Below are 8,909 nucleotides of genomic sequence, written 5' to 3'. Positions count from 1 at the left end.
GGGAGCGTCGATTGCTTCAATTCCATTAATGGTCTTCCCATAATTTTTTGGTGCATGACCAGTTTTTTATACAATTCACCTTCAAGCGCCACCATAGTTTTGCATCGTCCATGAGATGCATTGTGGGCCGATGTAACTCTCAGGTCCTCTGAGAAAGTTCCTATAGTCTTGAAGTATAATATCAAAACATATTAACGTATTTGATATGTTAAATATTAAAATAATTGATGTGTATCATAAACATTAAATAAAAATATATATTTGAAATTTGAATGATATTCATATTAATTAAACATATATTATGATATTCTACCACATTTTAATATTATTTAAATAAGATATTATATCTTAATGTATTAGGTATTCAAATATATAATTTGACAAAAATAATCACAAGTTCACCGTAAATAGAACCCTAGGGTTAAGTCAAAAAGTATCAAACACTAAATACTGTGACATTTTAGGTGATATTTTGCAGAGGAAGCTGATAAGGTTTCCAAAGAGCAGGTGGTCATTTCTGACATTTTAGGTTAACAACATGGTGAAAAGTAACAAGAAATTCTGATATCAGTAATTAACTACAAACCTTTGAATAAGGTTTTAGAATAAATAGATTTGATAAAAAGAATTTAGAGTCAAATATTTTTATAAAATTCGACATGAAATTGGGATTTCGGAAAATTCTAATTTCTTAAAAGGACAAATATAAAATAGCATTTAATGTCCAATTAGAAAATATGAGGGGAACGTCATGTCAGTAAGGCTAAAAAACGCTCCATCCGAATTTCAGAAGATTATGAATGATATTTTCAATCCTTTCAAAAAAATTTGATAGTTTATATTGATGATGTGTTGATATTTTCTAAAACCATTAAGATCAACACTTTAAACATCTACATACATTCATTAATGTAATCAAAAGAAATCAACTAGTTGTGTCCATACCCAAAATCAAATAATATCAAACTCAGATCCGTTTTCTTGGATTTTAAATTTATCTATAATCTTGTTTCAAACAAAAAATAATTTTGCTAGATAGAAGTAAATTTTGTTGTGGTTTGATTTTAAAATTCTACCTATAAAAGAAGTTGAAAACATCTTGGGAGATTACCTATGGGTGAGTTTCTAACAAAGTCTCTCTTCTCTCCTCTGTCTTCTTAAACTCATACTAATCCAACCAATCATTTGCATGGACTCAAAAGTTCAATTACCTATAAAAGAAGTTGAAAACACCTTGTGAAAGTCTATAAGCATACTACGACCTCTAGCTTTGCAAAATCCAGCGTTGTTGACGCTTATCAAAATCGCTGCCAAAATAAAGTTTAACGAGTGGTTCTATGGTGTAGTGGTTAGCACTTTCGACTTTGAATCTAACGACCTGTGTTTAATTCCCGATAGGTAATCCACCAATTCATACAAAATTGGTCCATAGTCGATTCGGTAGGGTCACTTTTGGACCGATAATCTGTAGAAGGGGTCACTAAGATTGAGATCATACAAAATGGGACCATAGCTCAATGTTAGAGCATTTAATTGCAGATCAAGAGGTCACCAATTCGAACCTAGTTGGGCCCTTCTATCTAGGATAGAAATTTGTTACACTTTTTGGACCGACACTATGTCTACGGGGTCACTAAGGTTAAAATCCTACAAAATGGATCCATGGCTCAGTGGTAGAGAATTTGACCGGTCACCCGTTTGAACTTGGTTGGGCCATTTTATTTTGGACAGACACTTTTTACACTTTTGGATTGACACTCTGTAGAACGAGTCACTAAAGTTGAAATCATGCAAAATGGGTCCATAGCTCAGTGGTAGAGCATTTGACTGCAGATCAAGAGGTCACCATTTCAAATCTGGTTGGGCCCTTTTATTTTGGACAGACACTTTGTTCGATTTACTCCCGACCACCGAGTGTCTAAAGGGAAAAGAAATAAGAATAATTACCGATTCCATGTACATTAAGAAAAGAGTGTGGTATCCAAGCACCCACTATGAACATGGTTAAAAACTTACTCACTCCATGTTTTCCATATCTTTCATTTAACTAAGAGTAGTTGCCCATCTTACAATTAAACAACACCAACTATTTTTTATGTTTTAAAATTATTTTTTTCAACATTTCCCTTATTATTTCCCTTATTTTGTACTATGAACCTATAAACTCTATTTCAAATATAATGTAAATATATATGTTCATTATATTTTAATTTTTTTTTATTTCGAGAAAACATTTTACTTTATTTTCAACCTGTTTTAACTTGCAATCCGTGCCTCGAGAACCCACCGAAAATGGGTCATGACTCCCTTTTTGTTTTCACTTACTCCTCCTAAATCTATAAAATGTCTCCTATTTTTATTCATTTTCTCTTTTCTTAAATATCAAAATCTTAAATAAAAAGGAATAGCTCTCTAAAATATTCTTCTTTGCCAGTAATTTCACATAATTTAACATTTTAAAAATCGGTAAATTAAAAAATCCTACATTGATATATTCGTAATTTCATGTAGTCTTCCTAAGTTTGCCGGCGACATTGTTTGTTGTCGAGCTTGATAATGTGAGTTTGTAACCCATCCGTTAGGGTTCTTGGAATGATTCTCTAGATTATCCCTTCCATGTTGGGAGTTGGGCCATGGGTCTTGGGTGAAGGAACCGTTGGTTTACCGCCTCTAAGAGTTAAGGAAGCATCTTGAGGCTAGTTTCACATAGTATCATTGTCTTTGAGATAACAATTCTTCTCTATTTTATCTAAATTTTTTAAATATGGGTTCATTTCCAAATGGATGCTAACACCCTTATTGTTGAATAAATGACATGAAACTTTCACATAGTAACGTTGCCTTTGCTCCTATTGGTGGAAGGATAATGTTGGATCGATATGACAACCCTAGAGGGGTGAATAGGGTTTCAACAATCTAATTATTAAATTTTTTTTATAATAACAATCAAACTTGATACCATGCAATAAAACTTAACAATAATTTAGAACTTAAATAGGAAGAGGGTTAGAAAATATAACACCTTAGTTTTATAGTGGGAATTTGAATAAAACTTTCGGACTCTTTCCTCGGATCAGAGCCCAACTGCTACACCGCTCTTTTTACGACTGCAAGAGTAAACTCAATCCTTTCCACGACTCAGGATCAAACCGGTACACCGCTCTTTTTACGAGTTCAAGAGAAAACTCAATCCTTTCCACGGCTCAGGATCAAACCGGTACACCGCTCTTTTTACGAGTTCAAGAGCAAACTCAATCATTTCCACGACTCAGGATCAAACCGGTATACCGCTCTTTTTACGAGTTCAAGAGCAAACTCAATCCTTTCAATGGCTTAGGATCAAACCAGTACAATTGTCTGAAATCTTATAGAAACACACCACAACACTTTTAAATAATAGACATCTCTCTCAGGAATAAGATAAAAAAAATAGAATTGGAAGTTTTGTAGGGAGCAACAATGGAGGCTTTTTAAAAAAAAATTTAGATCAAGGAAACAAATGTTCTGTGTGTTGTGCTGTGAAAAATACTAAGAGGTGATGAGTTTAAATAGCGATCAAGTTTTAAAAATAGGAATTGATACGGACCACTAAAACGTGAACCGAAACGTGCAACACGAAAAATAATATTTATTTATTTTTAAATTTATCATAAAAAATTATAGACCACATGTTTCATTTATATATATATATATATATAACATATTTAAATGTAATACATGTTAATGAAAACTGTGAGTACCATTTTAAAAATAATTAAAAGTTTTATAAATCTAAATGTGATTTTGTAATTCAAATAATTATCTTTATCAGAACTAAATGAAATCATTATAATTTCTTTCCATTTAAAAGTAATAACTTGTTTTCATAAATAAAATCATTATAATTTTTTTTTCATTTAAAAGTAACAACTAGTTTTCATAAATGTAAACGAAATCTTTATAATTTCTTGCCATTTAAAAGGTAACCGAAAACTTTTATAAATGTAATTGAAATGATTTTATAATTTAAAAGTAATGGAAAACTTTTATAAATGTAATTGAAAACTCCACCTTGTTACTCCACCAAATTTATAAATGTCATCACGTCAGGTATCTTGTTTTGAATTTGATTGGTCCATAGTGTCAATTTTGCCACCACATCATCACGTCGGGTATTTGTTTTGACTGGAACTTCTTCGTTTTATCTCTAATTTGAGTGAACCAAAAAAGACGTTGAAATCGTTGTTCCCAACCTTACACTATAGACAAAAATACTGAGAATTGTTAATAATTGAAGGTAGGTTTGTTATCATCAAAAGATTAAGGAAAAAAAGCCAACAGATAATAGGTCGATTATACCTATAGGGTAGTTTTAAGGGTGACAACGAGACTAATTTTTTTTTAGTTAAAAATTAGAATTATAACAATCTGCCTAAAACCCTCAAACTAATTTTGCTTCATTTCTAAAGGCAGGCAGACAAAGTAGAAAAATGAAAACATGTAAATTGTAAACTCGAACATTTCAAAGAAATAAATAAGTTTTGATGGTACCAATGCTAACCCGAAAACAATCAAACCAAATTTATTTCAAACATAGAAAACTTCATGTCTCCATCTTGTAAGGCCAATAAACCAAAGGGCCTAATATAGTAGAGAAATAAAAAAAATGTTACCCTCATCTGTGTTGTGCTGTGCCATAAGTGATCAATGGATGTTGACTTTGACCAATTCCTACTATTTTTTTTTTTTCTATATTTTGAAACTATTTTAAGCACTCTTCTCTTGTACTCCTTATAATTTCTACCTTTTAAGGTTGTAAATTTTTGTGCAGGGGTGACTATTATGATTACATGTCAATCTATGGAAATAAATTTTGAAGATGAAATTAAAGTATTAATTTTGATGTCATCTTTACCTGAGTTTTGGGATATTGTTATTAATGAGATTCAATCTAATGCCATTAGTAATTCACAATGATAATATTCAAAATACTTGACAAAAAAGAATGGTCAACATAAGATATTTGAAACAAATAAATATTTTTGTCCTCTATGATATATCAAATCACGCATTTGAAATTCCTTAATAATAAACCTGAAGTCTTACATCTTTTATAGAGAGAAGTTCCTTGAATAGAAGTCTTATTAGATACTTCTAAGCATTTAGAGATCAACTAGAAACAAAGCTAAACATTCTAAAAAAAATTAGGGGTTAAACTTTTAAGTTAAGGTAATTTAAGAAACTTATGATTTTTATATTATCAAGAGTTTAATTGAGCTAGGTCGATTCAATCTAGTAGACCCAAGAATTGAACCAAATCAAACAACCTAGTTAGCAACATGATTTAGTGGAAGCATTTTCACGCAAAGTAGAAGCAATAATGGAGGGTTTGAAATAATATAGTTTTCACCCCTTGTTTCTCGAGTGAATATTGAAATAATATAGTTTTCATGTTAAGTTTTGCACGGAAGAAAGAAAGACTGGGATGTAAAGTATTATTTCAATTTGTTTGTAATATACAACAATATATAAATTAACTATAAGAAATATATAAAATTACATGTTCTCCAAGAGCTTCAATCAACATTGGAGGGATACTTCTGCAACCACTCTAAAGGTGCTCAAGATCACAACGAGTTAGATAAAACAGCTCTAGAACTTTGAATCCAATAACTTGAGTTTGACTCGTGATAGGATCTCTCTGCTTGTGGAATCTGCATAAAATAGGAAAACCATTCTAAAATAAATTTTTATAAGGGATTCTATGGTGTAGTAGTTAGCACTTTGGACTTTGAATCCAACGACCTAGATTCAACTCCTAGTAGGACCTTTATGAAATGACCTTGATGCGAAAACACAGAATAAGGAACAACAACACAAGACATTTTAAAACAAAAAGGTGTTACCTAGCATTCGATGCGAAAACACAAATTTTCTTGAGGCATAAAGTGTAACTTTCTTGAGTTATTTCGAACTTGCTGCGCTTCATGCCTTCCAATGCCTTCCAAGGCTTCATGAACATGACCTCCGTAATCATTTGAACCCATAATAACTAGCATGAGTTTTAGGTTCCGAACTTGCTCCAACCAACTTGAATTGAATTTATTCTCATGTCATATAAAATAGGCCTTACAGAAAATAGTTGGTAATTTGGAGCATGTCTAAGCCCTGAGCTAGGATATGACTTCTTGTTTCGTTTTTAGGAACTAAACCTTAGAGGTTGTCATGTCATGCATCGTATTTTAACCATGAAAACTCTTCCGAAGTAACTCTTAATTTTCTCCCCATGAGTGCATAGGTGGCGTTGTCATAATCGTGGCATCCTGCTAGCAAATCGTGGTGCAGGGAATCTCATTTAGGTGAGGGAGATAATAAGTTCATCATGGAATCCTGCTCATGGTACATATACCATAGCATCCCACCTAAAGAGAAATAGGGGCCTCGCGGTACACTTCGTGAAGTGAGATAATGGTTACTTCAGGCATGGATCCTAGCAACTTGTTAAGCATGATGTTTGCATTAACCTAGGTGTTTTCTTGGATTCTTGGTGATCCTAGGTTTATGCATAACGTCTTGGGTCAAGCTTGGAACTTATAAGTTCTTAGGAATAGCCCAGCATGATATTGTGCACGTAGTATCTATTAGAGACCAAGGGTACATCTGGGGAATCTATTATTTCAGGGATACCACTTTAGTTATCCTAGGAGGTAAAGTTATATGGATCGTGATGAGCATTTTCTCCCATATCTTGGTTTCGCTAACTACAGTTTTCTATTAACTCCCAAACTTCATTACCTTATATAACCTCTTGGGATAAGGATTCATACAACATTTCATAAAATAAGATCTACTGAGAAAACCCGAGAAAAGATCAAATTTTGAGTTGACTTGGACAGTTCAGTTGAACTGGCCGTATCATCGTTTTCTTCCTCTGAATAGGATGAAGATGCGCATTTTTCGCGTCGCCGCCATCTGAAACTCAGCCTGTACAGCCATATTACAGCGTTTCTCTCCTCGATTTCTTCGTGAAACTTAAAGATGGATGTTACAAGGAAAGGCTAGGGATTTGATTTGATACCTTCTCGTGGATAGTAGCCTAAGATATTCGGTTCCAAAGTTCATCCAAAATCTGATTTATCGTTGGAGATAAAACAAAGGATTTCTTATTGGGTAGCCGATTCTAGGGATTTCAAGGCCCTATTTCTTCATTGAACCTCTTCCATATCCTTTCTTCAGGCCAAAGGAAGTGGTTTGGAGGAACGTCTTTGAGTGTAAGACCTTAATTTCAAAAAATCGTTCTCGGTATGCAACTCACTCAAAACGCCAAATTTTCGATCTCTTGGGTAGCTTGTTCTACGATGTTTCATCTCTCGATTCCTTCCTCAAGTTTACTCAACTTCTTCCTCTGAAGTTAGAGGAATCCTTAATTTGAAGGAAAAGAGATCGTAGATAGGAATTCGACTCTTATCCCCAATTTAATTTTGAAACCTATTTCCTTCAATTCGGCATGCTCTCGAGGTTATTTTTCTTCGTGGTCTTCTATGGAAGCATTCCTTGTAGGTGCAGAAACTTATTGGAATCATTCTTGCTCGACGAATCATCATGTATCCTCGGATTGGATTTTCAAGATTTTCTTGAAGTTCTTCAATGGCTGATTGAATTGGGGGCATGGTTTCTAGGCACTTTCAGCACTCTATTTCTTCATAGAACTTGTGGGTAATCTTGTTGAGAAACGGTTGGAATAAGTTTAAAGAGAAATGGTGGAGGATTGCTCTCGAATTTGGAAGAAATCTGAGAGTAGGAGACAAATAATCTAAACGTTTATTATCTTCGATTAGGGGATCGACCTTTCTCGATTCTTATTCCGTATTGTTGCTCCTACTTCAGACTTTATAGGAGGAGCTTAAACCGACAGTGAGAGCTCCAGATTCTTCGTTATGTAGAAGTTTGAAGAGAAATGGTGGAGGATTGCTCTCGAATTTGGAAGAAACCTGAGAGTAGGAGACCCACAATCTAAACGCTTATTGCCTTCGATTGGGGGATCGACCTTTCTCGATTCTTATTCCGTATTGTTGCTCCTACTTAAGACTTTATAGGAGGAGCTTAAACCGACATAGAGAGCTCCAGAATCGTTATTTAGAGATCAAACTTTCTGGATAATTTTTCGGAGATATCAACTCTGATCATACCCTTACCGACCATGGCTTTGAATACTAGTCGTTGGATGTGGTGATCCGTGCGTGTTCGTTCTAGATCATATCAAAGTTTGGAGGAGATCCGACGGTTGAAATTTGAGTTCGAAGGATTTTGCTCGGATGGTCACGGTAGATGCTCTGATTCTAATTAACTGGCATTTCTGTAATTATCCATTCTTCTAGGGGTATTTTGGTAATTTGCCACTTTCCAAATATTTTATTATTATTTTTCTCGAAAAATTATAATTTTTCTACAAATTGCTCATCGCTTTTTGATCATTTTTAGCTTTTTTATAATCTTGAGATTCCTTTTAGACAAGGAATTACAAATCCGGAAAGATTCTTGATAATTGATAAAATGACTTTTTTGCCCTTTTGATTTACTTTTTCCTTTCCAATCCTTTTCAAAAGGGTGGTACACGAGTGACTTAACTAAGTCCTTTGTTCTTGCTTACTCCTTTAATTTTTTTCCTTTCTATCCTTTGGGTCTTTCATGAGTGGCTTATTCTTATGGGAGCTAATTTTCTTCATTTTTGGGTGTTACATATACATATTCGTTACAAACACAAAATAAGAAGCAGACTCAAAAGAAGAACAAAAAATACTAGATTAAAAATAGAAGTTAGTACATGGCCCACACTCCAAAGTCTAGTCATCCACGACCAACTCTTAGTTACTTGAAAAAAAATGATAAACATGGAGTGTGTAAAACTTAGTCAGTAGCCTACTAGTAAG

At 33.6% G+C, this 8,909-nt stretch overlaps 1 non-coding gene across 1 annotated transcript; it reads left to right on the top strand.

The window, feature by feature from the left end:
- Positions 1-1,797: 1,797 nt before the first annotated feature.
- Positions 1,798-1,869, top strand: TRNAC-GCA (transfer RNA cysteine (anticodon GCA)). Its single transcript has one exon. It is a non-coding gene; the product is annotated as a tRNA-Cys (tRNA).
- Positions 1,870-8,909: the final 7,040 nt, after the last annotated feature.

This window comes from Cucurbita pepo, unplaced genomic scaffold, assembly GCF_057944985.1.
Source record: "Cucurbita pepo subsp. pepo isolate OVF unplaced genomic scaffold, ASM5794498v1 scafford_44, whole genome shotgun sequence".
Lineage (NCBI taxonomy): Eukaryota > Viridiplantae > Streptophyta > Magnoliopsida > Cucurbitales > Cucurbitaceae > Cucurbita > Cucurbita pepo.
Note: the sequence above shows the minus strand (reverse complement) of the source record. Positions and strands in the feature narration are given on the sequence as shown.